Here is a 19,157-nt window from a genome sequence, read left to right as displayed (position 1 = left end):
CCCCCGAAAGAGGTTTGTTTAAATGCTAGCAGATCACTGAAAACTACAAGGACAAAATGTTCTCGGTGGCTAAGAGAGACTTTAGAAGGACCATGGGCAACCCACCAAGTGCTACCAAGCACTTGAAGAGTGTCACTAAAACTCTACAGACCTTCCTAATCTCAAGAACTCCTTGAACTTTTTGTTCTAAGAAAGAGCTGACTTACAAGCATGCGTGTCCTCTTACTGTCATCAATCACAGGCTGGCAGATAAGCAGGATTCTCCTAAGAAACATTGCTGGTGGGCGGGGGGGTGGCTGGAGCAGCTGAGCAGTGAAGGAAGCAGTGCACTCTCCTGGGGTAAGATCGGCAAGAATTATCGTGGGCAGCTCACAGACTCCCGAGATAAAACCACCAGGAGCTCCCTGCTCGTGGTTCCCAGTCCCCCCAAGCCCTTCTTGCCTCCTGGTTAAGTACATCATTAAACCAGTGCTCACAGCAGACTTCATGCAAGCCATGTGTGGAATTTTAAATTTTCTACAACCACATTTTTTTTTTTAAGTAAGAAGAAGCAGGTCACATTCATTTGAATACTATCTGTTATGTAACCCTATAGATGCAAAATATTATCACTTCCCCATAATCAATATAAAAATGTATTAATGAGAATTTTACATGAGTTTTCCATACTAATTCACAAAGTCTGGTAGGTAGTTTAGACTCACTGAACATCTCACTTCAGAATAGGCATATTTTAATTGCCCACTGAACTGGACCATGAAGTTCTAGACACTAGAATCTAGAGACATCACGTGAGCTATCATGGAGGGGTGTTCAAAGACAGTGTCTTCTTTTAGTTTTTTTTTTTTCCTCTCTCTTTTAGAGAACTTCCCCAGTGACAACCAGCAAAGGTATGTATGAATTACTCATCATCTCACCTGTTCCACCCTAATCTGCCTTAGTATAACATCCACCTAGGGTGATACAAGAACTCTCTTCCTCTGAAATAATAAAAGCATGTGATAAGTTAGACTTGCTCTAAGAATGCAAATTCTACATGCCCACTATATAAGATGATTAAAACAACATTGGGAAATGAGGCACATAAATTCCCCTGTGACATTTTTTACCAAAGGGAGGAAGAAAGACATATCTGTTTACTGTAACTCAAAACTCACAGCAATTTCAACAGCAATGTTTTATAAATTCTTGAACTCTTAATTGCACATGTCAGCTCATTAGCTGAGTTATTGGCGGTTTAGAGTTAAGACAAATAAAACTAGACAACTAATTATACATCAAGCAGCAGAAAGCATGTGCCTTCACCCTAAAGCTGCCCTCTCCTCCTCCCAACCATAACCAGATATTTTTAATGTGATAACAGAGGAAGAGAAAGTCTTGTGGACCTAATAAGAATTATTTAAGGCAAATGTGTTTTTGATTGGGGTTTCCCTAAGCTATAGGTCAGAAAGTGAAATGTACTGAGCAGCAGTGGGAACTCCCCTGGAGCCTCGAGTAAGTACAGGGATCTGAAGAAAGAAAAGACTCCAGAAGAACTTGTACCTTTCCCCAGTAACCCGCAGGGAGGTGAGCAGCTCAGACAGGCAAATTGGCTTTTCAAAACATGGAGCTGTGCCATCCAGGGACAAAGGCCCAGCAGGACCATCTGTCCTCAACACCTTCCCATGTCTGATGCCCCCACCCTACTTCCCACACCCAGCCCTGTTCCTCTTCAATTTATGCCACACCAAAAGGCCAGTGAGATCCTTGCAAACCCACACCCCTGCCTTACTTGGCCAAAATCCGCCCCATGGTCTGTGGACCATGCACACTCTGGCCCCTGCCTCCCCCTCCAGCCTCGCCTGGTCTTTCCTCAGGTCCCTCAGCCAGGATGAGCCTCTCCCCACTGCTCTGCCAGTGATACCCACACAACCTTTTAGTCTGGGCATCAACATCACCTCTGCTGGGAGGCCCTGGTCTGTCTCCTCAAATCAGTCACCCCTGGTCCTGTACCTCTGGCCCCTGACGGCGAAATCAGTGCATAAATAAAGAACTCCTGCAATGCTAGCCCTCCCTGCTAGATTGGGGCCAGGACCACCTCTGCTAGGAAACACAGAAGGACAGATTAATAACAAAGGCCCAAGAACACAGTGCACTTCAGCATGAGCTCCACCCACCTAGACACTTTGCCACCAGAGTGCATCTGCTTTTACTAGCACTGTCCTGTTAACAATGACCTTGACATTTTGTGTCCAGCTCACTTCCTTAAGGCTGCCTCTTAGCATTTAAGTATGTGAGAAGACGGGTATAGTATAGATTCTGGGGTTCACATTCGTGGAAACCAATAATACAAGTGATAGCTACACCCTAAAAACACATCATTATCCTAAATTATCTACCAACACCTGCTCTCTTCTAGAGTCCTTACCATGAGAAGTCAGTCCCTGCTTATCCGCTCACGGCCCAGCCCCACTGTGCTCCCTCCAGCGCTGGCCAGGCTCATTTTCTAGATTGCAGAACGGGAGTAGGAGTTCCGCCACCACCCCAGCCCCGACCGCCCCGGCTCCCTGGCAGCCTCTAGAGCCAGACCAGCATGAGGCCATATTTTCCACATGGGTGGGAGTGCATTTAAAATGACTGATTTGAGAACCTGTTTGCTTTTTCAACCCAGGCTGAGGTATACAAGAGGATTTTCCAGAGCTCTGACCTGGTGTTCTATTTCTTTCATGAATCCCAAGGTAGGTTCTCACCTTTTAGCAGACTCATTTTACCGAGAGAAGCACCACCATCCAAAATTCCAAATGCACTCATTCATTCTACAAATATTGACTTAGCCCTCGTTGGCTGTATCAGGGCCAAGAAAGACACAGAATTCAAAAGGCAGGGACATGGGCTTCAGAATCCAGCAGACCAGGTTCCAGTCCCCCAAATGGCCACGTAACGCTGGAGAATTACAGTAACAGCAGACGCATCGACCGCCTGCCAGCCGCTGTTCTAAACACTTCACAGGCGCTAACGTGTTTACTTCCAACCCCAGCAACTAACACCAGCAACTAATAATGCCCCCCTTTAACAGATGTGAGAAATGAGGCACACAGCACATGAAGAACTGGCACCCAATCCCAGAGCTAACAGGCACTGGGACTGGTTTTTACCTTTTTTTCTTAAAAAAACAGCTTTAATAATGTAAAATTTATATATCCGAAAATTATTTCCACCCAGGCAACTCTATCCTCCTAATTCCACATAATTCTTCCCCTCCCACCACTTAGCTTCCCTGAGACAGTTTCCAATCACACAAATTGCAAGTGAGCTCTAACCCACAGAGCAGAGAAGGGGTTAAATTAAGGAAGTGAGTGTTAGTAAAATGCTGTTGATGCCTGGCAGAGAGAAATGCTCCACAGCCTGAAAACGGGTAAAAGACAATCGACTCTCAGAATTTAATCTAATCAGGGACGGCCTCATAAAAACAGAAAATAGCCATAATAAAATGCAGCGAGACATAAATGACACAAGAAGTGTGGACAAAAACATGAAGGGCAACTGTGTGTTTAAACGAGTGAGGATTTGTGTTTCTTGAACTGAAGTGTTTGCAAAAGACAGAATGCTGAGCTGAGCATCAGGCCAAACCACTTACAACACAAACTCCCGAGAAGAGCCCGGGCTTCTGTTAGGTGAGTCGTGGTTGTTGACCCGCATAACCTGAGGCCAAGGACCACGCCTGCTGCGGACAGCAGTCTCAACTCCTTTTCCTACAGATGGGTACAACCATCTTAAAGCAAACGCACACACTTGGCTTCCAAACTCTCAGGACACACTTCCAAGAATAAATTCAGTGTGCTCGAGCTCAGACTTTTGTCTAGTCTCATTCTGCAAAGCTCACTGCTGTCCGCTGAGCAGAGTCTTCACCCTCACTGACCTTGAAACCCTCCTCTTCAAACTGTTGCTGCCCTTGCAAGCAAGAGTCCCACTGCCAGAGCCACCTCCCTGACACCCAGTCTTTCCCCACCGACTGCAGGAACAGCCCCCAGCCTGCCAGGGCAATGGGCGCCTTTCAGCCCCACCGACCGACAAGTGCCCCAAGGTGAGAAAGTTCTGCCAAAGCAAAAGGCAGTATTACCTTAGATATAACCCATTGTCTAATATATTTTATGGCTCGAAGGAGCCCCATGACACCAACTGATCTTTTGTTTGCTTCAAGAATCAACTCCCTGCTAGAGGAAGAACTAAGAAATTTAACCCCTGATTTCAAAGACAGTAGTTGATCGAAAAGGGCCTTCACACCCACATCACGTTGTGCACTGGGCCACACGGGGACGACCTATGGGTCCAGGGTGAGAGCTGTGGGGACTTAGGAGTAGCTTGTTAACAAAGTGACACCTGAGGAGGCAGAGCAACCCGGCAATTGTTGAGTCCAATTTCCTGTTCCATATCCTCCATGGCAAGTCAAATACATTTAAAACAAGAAAAAGGGAAGGAAAGCACCCCTAGATGAAGATGGCCACATCCTCAACTGCAGTCCCCCTCAGAGGCAACAGTAATTTCTTACACTTAGTGCTTTCACAGAAGTGGGAACAGCATCTCTCTCACACGCAGCCCATATCATTAACAGGCCCTTAAGGTACCCACGGCCTGACAGAACAGCTGCTCCCCAGGTCACCATCAGGGTGTCCCCACTGTCACTCAAGATAGGGTCCACGCTGGTTCTCCCCCTACCCCCCTCCTCTATGGACTGGAATGAGGAGGCAGCAGGCTCTCCAAGGAAAGGGAAGTGAACCCTTTACTTAAGGAAGGGTCTAAAGCAGGTTTCTCAGCATCAGGACCACTGAATTTGGGGTCCGATTATTCTTGTTGTGGGGGGCTGCCCTGTGCATCGCAGGAAGGGTAGAAGACCCCTAGCTTCTACTCCTTGGATAACCCCACCCCAAACTGCAACAAGCAAAAATATCTGTAAACATTGCCAGACGTCCTCCAGGGGGGTGGGCAAAATGACCCCCTCTGAGAGCCTTCTTCCCTTTAGACTCCTGGTCTTCAGGCCCACTGACAACCCACCTGGAAGTAGTTTTACTGATGTATTTTTTTCTTAGTTTTCTACCATCAAGCTTTTTCATGAAAAGCTCATAGAGTAACAGCTTCTCATCACTGTGCCATTCAGACTCCACGCGTCTGAATGGAGAGCAGTCTTCTGTGAATTGATTTTCTATGACACTTGCAGCTCTAACCTGAATTTATCCAAACTCTTGAGGAAGTGAACTCAATGTGATGACTGACAGCATGGTGGCCAGGACAGGAGTGTGATCACAGAGGCTATCAACTACCAAGGACCAGATGTCAGAAGCCTGCATGGCAAAGCTGCCTCATCACCTCTCCAAACTTTCTCCTTCTCTACCCCCATCTTGAAGACTTCCACCATCACTAGGGAAAAAGCTGATGTTCTAAACAATCCCATCCCCCACATGTCCAAGAGGTGCCAGAATGCTGTGGATCCCGCCACAGACGTCTGATCTACCCCTTCTCCTCTAAATCCTTTGGCAAATGTGGAGAAGAGGAAACTGCATTAAAGGAACTAGATCATCATGATTCCTAATAACCACTTGAAAAAGTTCACTTCCTCCTCATCTGTTTTTTGCTTCCCTCTTTGTAACTTTATTAAATAAATGGTGGAGCCAGGATTCAAAACAGAAGTCATTCCAGGGCACATAGTTATTACACAGCCTCTCAGATAAGAGAAGGAGCACACAGGGAACAGAGGAAGACGGCTGTGCTCACAGGAAGCACAGCGCAGGCTCGGGGAAGCAAGCAGAAGGTATCACACGCTGAGGGCCAGAGGAGGAGCCACTGCTCACTCCACCTGCTGCTGACAGCTCACTGGTGACAGCATTTTCACTGACAGTGATTTATTAGAAAAAGAAAAAAAAAAAAAAGACAGAGGACAATTTTATCCATCCCTAAATTTAGGTGGGGGTGGTGTGTGGAGTATGGATAAATCATTTAAAATAAGTTTATTAAACCAACAGAAAATAGGAGTAAAAAGTGGAAGCTGTGTTAAAGCTACCATGACTCCATAAACCAAAATACAAAGATACATCCATTCCAGTCTCTCTAAATGTGGACATCTTGCCAGAGAGAAGTCAAAATGTACATTATATATATGAGGCATATTAAAAACATATAGACATTATTTTTATAGTGTTTTACACACATTTATATTAAAAAACAGAGCGAACATTAGAGTATTATTCGGCCAAGAAAAAGGAATGAAATACTGCAAGCTACCAAATGAATGAAACTCAAAAGCATGCTAAAAGCCAGACACAAAAGGTTAATTCCATTTATTTACATGAAATATTCAAAATAGGTAAAATGCTTAGACAGAAAGCAAACTGGTGGTTGCCAGGGGCTGGGGGAGGGGGTCAATGGGCAATGACTCTTTAATGGGCTTGGGGGTTAAGCTAGGTAATAAAGATGGAGCCCTGACCCGAAAGTATTAGGGTCCTTATAAGAAGAGACAACAGAGACCTCATTCACACACACCCTTTCTCTCTCCCTTCCAATGTTGAGGGCACAACCACAAGGCAGCTCTCTACAAGCCAGGAAGAGAGTGCTCACCAGAAACTGAATCAGCCAGCACCTTTATGTTAGACTTCCAGACTCCAGATTGTAAGATAGTAAATGTCTGTTGTTTAAGCCACCAGTCTGCGGTATTTTGTTGTGGTGACTCAAGCACCTAAGACAGACCGGTTATGATCAAACCCACGGGAGATGAGGCACCGAAGGGTGACTAGTTTGGCCAAAGTCATACTGGACAGCAGGAGGACAGCGTCCAAACTCAGGCAGTGTGCTTCCTCAACCTTCCTCTCTATACTATGCTCGATGAGGGATGTCCTCAGCACTGATGCATGGATGCTAAAGAGGGATGGGACAGAATCTTAGTATGGCATCCACCTCTCCAAACCTCATGGTTCTGAAAAAAGGCAGAGTAAACTTTTAACCTTTTCCCCTATCAAAAGACAAGATTACTCAGCTTATATCCCAAGTAAAACCTAAGGAATGGACCAAAAAGACTGAATAACATGGGGATCCATTCTGAAAATGCAGAAAATTTAACCTAGATACCACCCTCTCGGAAAGTTTCATAATACAGTGAATATTTTTTTGGAAGCAAGCTAAAACTAACCCAAAAGAAACAATAAGCCATCCCATTCTCTTTATTTGCTCCAAAGTTAAGAAGCAGCACTTCTTTACTACTTAGCGAGAACAAGCCCCAGTCAAGTTTTGTTTGGCTCACTCAGAGAAAGGGTAGGACAACACTGATTTGCTGTTCCACTTATTTATGCATTCATTGGTTGATTCTTGTGTGTGCCCTGATCAAGGATCAAACCCGTAAACTTGGCGTATTAGAACGACATTCTCATCAGCTAAGCTACCCAGCCAGGTCAGGCCTTCTAGTTTTTAAAGAAAACCAGATATGTAGATGTCTGTGAATTGTCTTAATTTCTAAAATGTTGACAGGTAATGCAGAACATTTTGTTTTTTACTCTCTTTCCCTCTCTCAGTCTAAAAATCAATTTTAAAATATTAAAATTAAAAACAAAACAAAATCTGGAAGGCCTGGCAACACTGAACCTTACTTCCCCCAGGTCTGTGAGCTACAGCTGACCACAGCCTCACCGGGCCCTATCACCCACAAGCTGGCTCATTTACTTTGCACATAGTGCCTCCATTCAGAGTACGCTTTTGAAGGAAAGTGTTTCAATTATTTAATGGGCTTGTCAGGCAATGCTCTTAATTAAACTTGGCTCAAATCAAAAGGAAAATGAGCATAATTTTAGGCCAGTCATGAACATAATATATTGAATCAAATCTTAATTTTGACCAAATGACAGAATAAAGCCCTTTTTAAAAGCATGAATTTAGCCACTCAAGTGAGTAAGTATTCCATTTATAGTTGCCAGGGGTTAAGGCTTCCAACATCTTTCACCTGCCACCCTGCTCCACACCTAGCACGTGCATGGGTATGTGTACACACGTACACACACACACACATACACACCCTCATGTCACTGCCTCAGTATTGAATTTCAGCCTCCAGCAAGTCAGACTTTTTCCATTAGTTTCATTTGGGATAACTCCTGAGCTATAGGCACGCTTCCTGGCCGACTGCCAACTGAATGCCAGAACACAAGGAAATTCTGTTTATTTCTCAAAGTATAACTGATTCTATCTTCCCTTTGGTGTTTATAAAGTTCACCAAAAAGGAGCTTACATTTCTCACAGTGCTTCCATTCTTTCATGATTGATAACCCAATGCAAATATCAAAAGCTGTTGCTTTCTCTCCAGTGATAAAACAAACTGCTTTCATATTCAGAATTGAAAGGTGCTAAAAACTCGCCAAATAAAAAAGGTATAAGCAGCTATGAATATTCTCTTAAAACTACTCCCAAATTACTTTTTAAAGTTGTTTTGAGAGAGAGGTGGATAAGGAAGGAAAGAGACAGAGAGAGACAGAGAGAAATGTTGATTTGTTTTTCCACTTATGCATTCACTGGTTGCTTCTTGTATGTTCCCTGACCAGGGATCAAACCCTCAACTTTCGCATATGGGGGGTGACATTCTAACCAACTGGGCTACCTGGCCAGGGCATTGCCAATTACTTTAAAAAATCCAAACCGTGAGTGATATAATCAACTCTTTTCCAACTAGCAATAAAGCTGGGAACATGATACATGGTAATTTCGGCAGAAAATCCAGGCTACTGGGCCATAAATTGGGTGAACATTTCAAACTACAACGTTCTACTTCTCCTCACCTGGCCACGTGAAATTTAAAGACTGAATGATTAATTTCAAGTCTGCCCCCATATCGGAGAATCTCCTTCACAGGTCTGTCTTTGGAGAAATTGTATCTGCAGGGTAGAGACTCCCACTAAAAATGGTAGATGAGACCTGTCATCACTGAGCCCCAGGACAGCAACAAGTAAGTGACTGGGAAGGAGGCCAGGAGGGGCGGTTCTGCACAGAAACATCATCCACCCTGAGCAGCGCCCTGGGCAGGGGCAGGTGTGTGATGTGGGGTTGGGTGTGATCAGGGGACAAGATCCGGAGTCAGAGTCAGAGTGACCAGTTAAAACGATGTTGCATCCATGTGTATTAAAGTTTGGAAATAACACCAACAAAAAGCAGAGTTCAACAGGCAAAGCCAAGCCTACACCTACTTGGGGTGCACAGGAAAGGTGAGGGGTGGTGGTGAGGATATAGCTGCTCAACAGGCAGGCACCAGCAGAAAGAAGAACCTACATAATGCAGGGTACTCTCTGTACCTCCATGTTTAATGTTTTATATCATGTCAGTTAAGGCAAGAAACATTATACAAACACCCAGCTAGCCTGGGCTCCTCACTGAAAGGAGGCACCTGGGAACATGGACTTGGGCAATAAAGATCAGAAAAGGCAGAGCAACATCTGTCTGCTCCCAACAAAATGATAAAGACTTTAATATTAGGGGAGCTGTGCGGAGAGAACTCCCTGCTGGAGTCCACGCTGCTGATCCCACCTGCTGGCTACACAGCCACTCTCTATATGATTCTGGCCTATGACAACCTCCCCAAGGCTCATGATAACTTTCATGAGCTTCAGCTGGAACACCCTACGAAACCTGCAGAACCCACTTGTAAAAGAGCCTAATAATGATATCCATCTATCAGAGAGGAGCCAAAAAAAGAACAAATCAGTATGTCCCATAACATCTTGCTGGGACAAGTGATGTCTGAGGAAGCCTCTGTGGCCCATCTATGTCACTGTTAATTCTGTAGACCCGTTATTTTCACTGAAGCCACTATTCTTGTTTTGCCTACCTGCAATACTGAGTTTCTAGCCCCTAGGATGAGGACATCCTAGACAAAACACACCCTCAAACTGGGTACACAAACCATGAAATTAACCTTGAAATATGACCGTTACCCAGTGTGGGACCATACAACACTAAGAAAAGCCCAAATATTTGATAAGTCCGCAGTCAATCTTCTAGACCAGCAATCTACCTGGCTGGGAGAGCTATGATAAGCTCCTAAGATATCGACTTGGAAAAAAAAAAATGAACATGGGCTTTGGAGTCAAACAAAAAGCTTGGATGGAGTTCCATCTACCAGCTGTGTGACCTGATGAGTTTACTTAGCCTCTCTAAGGTACAACTGATCAACTGTACATGGAATTAACAGTAGTTCCTAACATGCAGATGATCCAATGACATGGTATATACAAAGGGCTTAGCACAGCAAATGCTTCCAAATAAGTGTCTCATAAATGACCCCTATTATTGTCAGTTGCAGAGGTTTACAGTGTCTGGATAAATATTAAGGACATTTCAGGCTCATCAGTTAATCAACCATGCTTCCTTGACGTTGTCTGGTGCCCCCTCCGTAACATCGTGGTCTCAGTAAGGCAGGGGGGGTGATCCTACTCGAACCTAGATGTCAACCTTGGCACAGCTGTGTCTCATACATGTCAGGTCCACCATAGGTCCCCTGGCACAACTGAATCACACTGAATTCCAACAGCAGTGGTCTTTAACAAGAAGTGACCTCTGAAGCAAAGATATCATTCATCATACTCAAGTTTCTTATTAATCTGAATTAACTGAACTGGTGAGTAAGTGCTTGATGCCAGTCCCCTACAAGCTGAATGGCTTGGTCATGAGTGTTAAGTCCAAGCCTTGGGGACAATGCCATCATTGAAGCTTCATTACTCACCTATCAAGCCCAGATTTCCATTACGAACCACTTTCAGAGACCTTAATTCCATGTCAGGGTCACCTAATGTCCAACAAATTATCCACTTAAATTAATTTTGTGTCAACAAATAATGGCACAGACTCTTATTCTAACAAATTAAATATCCCATTTGGAGTCCTGTAAAGTCTATTCAAATGATTCCCATTCAATACACAAGCATGCGTGACAGTTCGTTTAGAAAGATGTCTCATTTACAGCACCTTACATGTGAAAAAGCAACAAAGAAAAGAACATCAGATTGTTTTTTTTCCATTGTCTTTCTGCCAGAAGGGGGGGAAAAAACATAAGGAGAAACATGGAAAAAACTCATTCCTACCACTATGTTAAACATCTTATAATTTTATGTCAATTATATCCCAATGAAGCTGAAATTAAAAAAAAAAACAAAAAACAAATAACAACAACTCACTCCTAAACCACAGACTGAATCCAGGAACTTTAAAACATACCCAACTTAATTTCCCTCCAGCTTGAAGGTTGGGGGAGAACAATAAGTATTACAAGTATTCTAATTATTTACAGCAAATGAGAGATCTGCTTGCTGATTCAATAGCCTTTATCAAGCTTTCTGTGATTCATTCCTGTGGCTTGCAAGAAAACAACGTGCTTGGTGAAAATTAAAGCAGAAAGACAAATCAGGTACTTCCTCATCAAAACTGAAAGAAGTGAAAGACAAAAGAGAAGGTGTGGACTTTTGTGGCAAAGTTTCAACTATTCCCAGTTCCAGGAAGCTGCCTCTTGCTTTATCAGGATCTGTAACCTCAGTGTTTGGTAATTAACTAAAATAATCAAATGACAGGGAAGGTCCAGAGAGCAGAGTGCAGATCTCTAACGCTGGCCTCTTCTGGCTTTCTCCTGTCTTAGAAACACGTATCAGTTTCCTGGTGTTCTGTGACAGAACTTGTCCCTTGTCTATTCCCTTCCTGTTTTGGGGTAAATGCAAGCTCATGGTTAAGGAAGTGTGGAAAAAAATAACTTTATATCTCACTATATAAATATATATTTTTTACCTAATAAATATATTTTATACATTTTTCACTAATATTACAGAAATCAATTTTGGAATAAATATAACTAAGATGTAACTATAGATCTAGATATATGCTTAAGCTATCAAATATAATTCAGATACTAAAATTAATTTTAAAAAATCAGATGAATGCATCATACCACACACACACGTGCATATATACCCCTAAAAAATACACTACAGGAATAATCTTGGCACTATCGGTATTTGGACTGAATCAATCTGCATTGTGGGGAGCTCTCCTGTACATTTTAGCATGTTTACCAGCATCCCTGGTTTTCTACCCACTAGATGCTAGGAGTGCCCTCTGCACTTTTTGTGGTAACAACCAAAAACACCTTCAAACATTACTAAATATCCCCAGGGAGGCAAAACTGTCCCAAGTTGAGAATCACTATTCTATATAAAACATAATTCTAATTCTATTCCTAAAGACCTACCCCGCCATTACCAACATCCAGGGTGCACACTATATGACAAAGAACACACCTACTGATATAACCATGCCAGCACTTTTCTTTGTAAACTACAAAACCTGTCTTTGTTAGGAATGAAAAACATTAGCAGCTACCATGTCACCATCTTAACTGAATTAGAGCTTTGAAAAGTAGACTTAAATTTAAACCACTAAGTATTTTTTTTAAATGTCACATCACATTGCCCTAGCTGGTATGGCTCATTTGGTTGGAGCGTTCTTCCATAACCAGAGGTTGCGGGTTTGATTCCCAGTCAGGGCACATTCTAGATTGCAGGTCTGACCCCTGGTCTGGGCACGTACCGGAGGGAACCAATCAACATTTCTCTCACATCCATGTTTCTCTCTCTCCCTTTCTCGGGTGAGGATTTAAAAAAACAAACAAAAAACTCACATCGCTTGAAGAAAGGTCAATCTACCAAATGGTTCCTTAAAATTTTTATTACTTGCTGTGAGTCTAAACTGCTCTAAAAGAGTAGTCTTTAATAAAAGAAAATGTATCCCTGAACTTGAATGACACAGCACTTTTATCCATCTCTGCTGAAGAAGATGTGAAGAATCCTAATTCTCAAATCTGCAACGAGACACCCGAGGGTCACTGGCATCTACCAGGCAGACAGAAGCGGTCAGCTCTGCAGATGACAAACAAAATTCACAAAGCAAACAGGCCTCACACATCACTTCATGGGAATTTGGGGCTTATCAGAAACAGACAAAAGCTGTGATATGTGACTGAGGAAATTCAGTGACTTTTGCCTTCAGTAGAGATGCTCCCCCAGAAACCTATAAAAATGTCATTGAAACTAGTCTTTGAATCTTCTTTAAGGAATGCCTACTATGTCTCTCACGCAGGATGAATGTTCACTTGCTGCTATCACCTTAACAATCAGGGCTGTGATTTTCCTTGTTGGGTTATAGGAAGATCTCTATTCCTTATTCCAGTCACTGGCAAAAATAGGTAATTCTTCCCTAGCTTGTATCATATGACGTAGGCCTGCTCTTTGGGGAGAAGCAAATACACACTCCCAAAGATCTCTACAAGATGCTATCTGCACCTCCACATGAATTCAAGTTCCATCTTTGGGTCCAAATCCTGGTCCTAACACTTCCCAGCTGTGTGGACTTGGGAAAATCACTTAATGTCTAAGACTCTGTATTCTCGTATGCAAAATGGAGAGGAGAACACCACCAACTGCGTAAGACTTGAGGAGATGAAATTAAGTAACCCATGTAAAGAATTTAACACAGACCCAGCCCATGGTAAGTGATCAATAAATTTAAACCAGATAAAAGAAAATTCAGATGATGTGGAGGCTGAACCGACAGCACACTGGCTAAGCCACTGTGTTGAGTTCCATTTATATTTATATTGTGAACAAAGTCCTCCATTACATCAAATCTTAATTATACATCATTATTTCCTTCTAGGACAAATAAACCATTGACGTGCGTTAGAGAACACTGCTGGAATAAATTTTCTTTTTCTTTAAAAGGTAACTCTGCTCTAAGCTTGGTAAGGTACAGACAGGATACACCCTTTATTAAAAATTTAATAATAAATAAATAAACAACCTTCCAAAATTCTCTTTCCTTGAGGGAATAGCTATTTGATTTCATCAAGCATTTTATAATAACACGAAAGAAAACCCTCCAGGGTCTTTTAACTCTTCTGAGGATACCTCATTTCCTTGTCTCATGTGCATATGCCCATGCTAAAGATTCCCATTTAGGGATCTGGTGGAGGTTTAAGAGCCTGCGGGGATTTACGGAGACGCAAAGGACACAACCTAAGTTTTATTTCTGACCCCATCACTTGTGGTAGACTTAGGGTAAAGTAACCTCATTCTCTGTGCCTCACAGTAAATAAAATGAATCTATTTGATATCATGGAAATAAAGGAGAATAAAGTTACAGTCCTGTTAAGAGCGCTCTGAGCCTCTTGAAAGAGACTGTCCACTTCAGAAACACATCGTCTTAGCACTGCATACAAGCCACAGGGGAGCACGAACTCCGGAAGCCAAGCAGGAATGGTGTTTGCTCCCCAATTTTACTCTTAGAACTGATGACTTGTGTTTTCATTTATTTTAAATAAAATACTAGGAAATAACTATGGTAAAAAGACAGATGTACAAATGCTCCTTCACAACTCATGCAACACAGCCCCTGATTTGCTTACTCTCCAAAATACTATATGGTAGAATCTACTCCTAATTTCACAACCAAGAGCTCATTTTATCAGATGTCTTTTTCTTCTAATGTTGACTTTGAAAAACCAGAAGAGAGTACATCTTTGAAATATTTATGGAAAAGACACACTGGCCTTTGCAAAGAGAACCTTAAGCGAACGTCGTTTTAGGACCTAAAATACAGTAACCTAACCCACAATTTGCCCAACAGCAAGAAGGAAATTGTTACAGCTGAAAACACCATGTTACCAAGAGAAACATCCAAGAATTCCAGTGGTTCTCAAGGTCTGAAAAAAGTTAATGTCAGAATTTACAGGCTGCACCTGACTTCATATTCTTGAAGTTGAAATTGGTACCAACTTCTGAGAGAATCCCTAGAGAATGAAAATCCTTTGATTCACAAGGCAGCATTCTGATGACCCCATACAATTCAAGGCAAAAAGTGTGAAAGTGTGGGGGGAGCTGCTAACTTTTCTTAAAAATCTGTAAGCAGTTCAGAGATACTGCCTACTGAAGACTACTTCTGACAGCAAACAATACATCTACTAGATGTAAAAGCAAACAAACAAACAAACAAAAAAACCCAGGCAACATGGTCTTGGTGAGATGCTTGGTTTCCAAAGAGACTCATAAAGGCAGCAACAGAAGAGTTAGCAAAGATGTGTCATTAGAGACCAAGGCTAAGACCATCCACGCCATAGTAATCCTCAATTACAATGTATGCATGCAGAAATTGGACAGTGAAGAAGGCTGACAGGAAAAAGATTGATTTATTTGAAATACTGGGTTGGAGGAGAGCTCTACAAATACCCCGGACTACCAGAAAGACCAACAGGTGGGTCCCTCAATCAAATTAAGCCTGAAACATTGCTAGAGTCAAAAATGACAAACTGAAGCTGTTCTACTTTGGGCACATCATGAGAATATAGGATTCTTTGGAAAAGACAGTAATGCTGGGAAAAACAGAAGGCAGCAGGAAAAGAGGAAGACCAGACATGAGATGGATTGACTCCATTTAATTACAAAAAGGTAGCAAGATCAGAGATCCAGGGTGGAGATAGACAGAGCCCAATGGATGGGACAGGAAACGGTCGTACGTGTGAAGGCAGTTCGGACAACGTCCTAGGACTTGGGTAAGGGTATCGCCCAGTCCCTGGCTGATCAAGTGGGTGGAAGTTGTCTGTCCCTACTCTGGCTTCTCTTGTCACACCTCTCACCTGATGGCCCGCTCCATGTGCCACCACCATATGCCTGACTAAAGTCAGGGCACTTAAAATGGCCTTAGAAGTCCTGGCTTACATCAAAGAAACCTGCTTTCCTTTCAGTGCTCCTAAGATACTGATGGATGACAGGAATATCTTGTTGAATTATTGCTCAGTGTCCCAAGAAGTCTTGGCTCTACTGAGCTCCAACATCCATTTGCTCACGTGGTTAGCCCATAAGGGGTGGTAACTTTTTAGGGTTGTCACATCAACAGTATTAACCATGCAAAAGTAATTTCATTTCATGAAGTTTCTGTCTCAGGGAAAGAGACCAGGAATAGGAATCTGCTAGTTGGTACCACTATGAACAAGAGTTTCAATGCACCAGGTCTGAGCAAATCTACCACAAAAGACTTGAGGCAGAGTCACAAATCATAAAAAATTAGCTCTCTTTCCAACTTGGGCCCGGCATAATGGCTCCCACAAAGAAGGGTGGTGAGAAGAAGAAGGGCCATTCTGCAATCAACGAGGTAGTGACCAGAGAGTACACCATCAACATCCACAAGCGCATCCATGGAGTGGGTTTCAAGAAGCGTGCGCCTCGGGCACTCAAAGAGATCCGGAAGTTTGCTATGAAGGAGATGGGAACTCCAGATGTGCGCATTGACACCAGGCTCAACACAGCTGTCTGGGCCAAAGGAATAAGGAATGTCCCATACCGTATCTGGGTGCGGTTGTCCAGAAAACGTAATGAGGATGAAGATTCACCAAACAAGCTCTATACGTTGGTCACCTACGTACCTGTTACCACTTTCAAAAATCTACAAACAGTTAATGTGGATGAGAACTAACCGCTGATTGTCAAATAAAGTTATAAAACTGAAAAAAAAAATTATTTGACAACAGTATTTAAATTCAGTACAAAGAGTACACAAGGAGGGAAATTAGAATCTGGGCTCTTAACTGTGGGACAAAACAAAGTGTTTTATTATGCAAATGATTGTTAGCCTCAGATTGATAATAGATGTTAGCAACAGGTATTAAATGAGTACCAGAATAATGGAGCACTACTCAGCAATAAAATGGAACAAACTCTCCATGCATGCAACAACATGGGGAGGTCTGAAGGGCACTGAGTGATAAAATTATATCTGAGAAGGTTTACATACTGTTTGATTCATTTATATAACACTCACAAATGGCAAACTTACAGAGAACAGCTGAGTAGTTACAAAGGACTGGGGGAGGGTGAGAGTATTTCTCACCAGGTAGCAAGAAGAATGGAGAGTTCTGTATTAGGATCATACACAAACCCATACATGTGAAAACACTGAAGTGTACGTAAAATCAGGTAAAATCTGAATAAGGTCTGTATATTGTACCAATGTCAATATCCTTGTTTTGATATGGTACTAATTTTATATAAGATGTCACCGTCAAGGAAGCTGGGTGACAGGTACACAGGACCTCATTAAACTAAATATTTTGGCAACTTCTGAGCCCTTTGTTTTTTAAAAAACGTATCCCAGAATAAAATTGTATGAAACAGATACATGGGGGAGAGGGCAGGAGCTATAACTTGGCTCAACATGTTCTCAACATTAAGAGAATAAGAGCTGCTTTTCCCACTAGAGAACAACGGTCAGTTTCATTACTCAGTACACTGTAATGTATGTTTCTTTAATGCTCTAGGGGAGAGGACCTGAAAGGGAACCCAGGGGTGAGAGGTAAAACACCAGAAGGGAGACCAACAAAAGTCTTCGGGCAGAGGGTACAGCTGGATGCAAACATTCTAACCAGACCTGAAAACTTAAAACATCACTTGGATGCTAATCAATGATTTAGAGTTTGAATCCTAACTAGAATAAAACTTCAACACTAATAAATGTGTGCTTCCCATCACCCAGAAAGCAACTAGGAATCTGTATAAACAAGGAAGAGTGAAAAAAGTACTAGTAATCAAATTTAAGCTGTGATCACAGAAATGTGGACACATCACAGCGATTCTCAACTGGAATCACTTTGCGCCCCCTTCCTCCCAGGGGACATTTGCAGTGTCTGGAGACATTTTTGGTTGTCACAGGTGAGGAAGGTGAGTGCTACTGGCATCTAGTGATTAATTAGAGTCCAGGGATGCTACCCAACATCCCATAGCACACCGGAGAGCCCCTAACTACAAAGATTGACCCCGCCAAAAAATGTCAACAGTGATGCGGTTTAGATGCCTGGAAAGAGAGCACACTTGGCCACATGTGAAAATCCGAGGCTGAAAACTACCAAGGGCTGAACACCTTGGCCCTTAGCTCACATCATTAACAGAACAAAATGTGGGAAGAAATAACCAGAGGCAAACCTGCATAAAATGACACCATCGTAAAAGATGTGGTGCTATTTGTGCCTAGCACTCAACACTTTTATTTCAGACTTCATGGAAAGATTTCCTGCAGGAAATTAATTAAAATAATAAGCCTTAAAGTCAAATACACACACACACACACCAGTGTTGCATGTCACCCAAATCCCTACAGTTAGAACCACCACCACATTACTGTTGTGGCCCAGGGTTAACTCCCAAGGATATTTAAAATGCAAAGGAATGAGAATTAAAAGAAAAAATTTCCATACACACAATACCCTAAGCAAATGGCCAGTGGCTCCCCAGGCAGCACAAGGCAGCAGCCTTTGTGTGTGTTTTGGCCTTCAGTGAACATTAGCAACACACTGGGATTTTCTGGGGGGACAGACATAAATCAACACTCCTGCTATTAACTGAGAAGAACCGCCTCTCTCCTCCACCCAGCCTCAAAGGAGAACCTAACAGGGGACACAGAAATCGAGTATCAAGTGTTAATGTCCTCTATGAAACAATGCATGTCATTAAGAGTCTAACAAGAATTATAAAATCTCTCTTATAAATATATGACAGGATGTCTCAGCTGTGCCTCCAGTAAGCTGCATGATCGTCTCAAAACTTTTGCTGCCAAATAATAAGTAAAAATGTACAAAACCCTTCTCTGATCATACATCACTCCCAGAAAATCATATCCTCAAGAAATCATCAGACAAGCATGCAACGATATAGGTACAGGAATGTTTGTGTACCATCTTCTACAGCAAACTAGAAACAACCTAAAATGGTCATACAAACAATGATACATGCCCAGGAAGAACGGGCAGGGTCACTCTGAGTAGTGGACACCCAGGGCCCCTGCCTTGGGCTGTAGACTTGAGCGTGCCCCACATCACAAAGACCAAAAAAAAAAAGGACCCAAACAGAAGTCCCTCAAAAAACAAATCATGGTCTTTGGTGGAAATAATATTATTAATTGTGAACTTGCAGTAATTAGCAGTTATTTGATATGAACTACTGCCTACCATTTATAATATTAACAAAAGCTTTCCCAAGCCCCAAACAGAATTCACTGGGCCATTTCACTTTAAAAATGTGTTTTTAAAAAATATTAGAGAAAAATGTCCTCAAGCAAAAAGAACAGAA

The 19,157-nt window shown here is 42.4% G+C and overlaps 1 protein-coding gene and 1 pseudogene across 1 annotated transcript in view; one reads left to right on the top strand and one right to left on the bottom strand.

The window, feature by feature from the left end:
* Window positions 1-19,157, bottom strand: part of MYO10 (myosin X) — a 200,776-nt gene that overhangs the window by 171,782 nt on the left and 9,837 nt on the right. The gene's annotated exons all lie outside the window — the stretch shown is intronic.
* LOC150008275 (large ribosomal subunit protein eL31 pseudogene) lies at window positions 16,135-16,547 on the top strand (annotated as a pseudogene).

This window comes from Furipterus horrens, unplaced genomic scaffold (assembly GCF_987537825.1).
Source record: "Furipterus horrens unplaced genomic scaffold, mFurHor1.1.pri manual_scaffold_5, whole genome shotgun sequence".
NCBI classification, from domain to species: domain Eukaryota; kingdom Metazoa; phylum Chordata; class Mammalia; order Chiroptera; family Furipteridae; genus Furipterus; species Furipterus horrens.
This window is presented reverse-complemented; position numbering and strand designations above follow the sequence as displayed.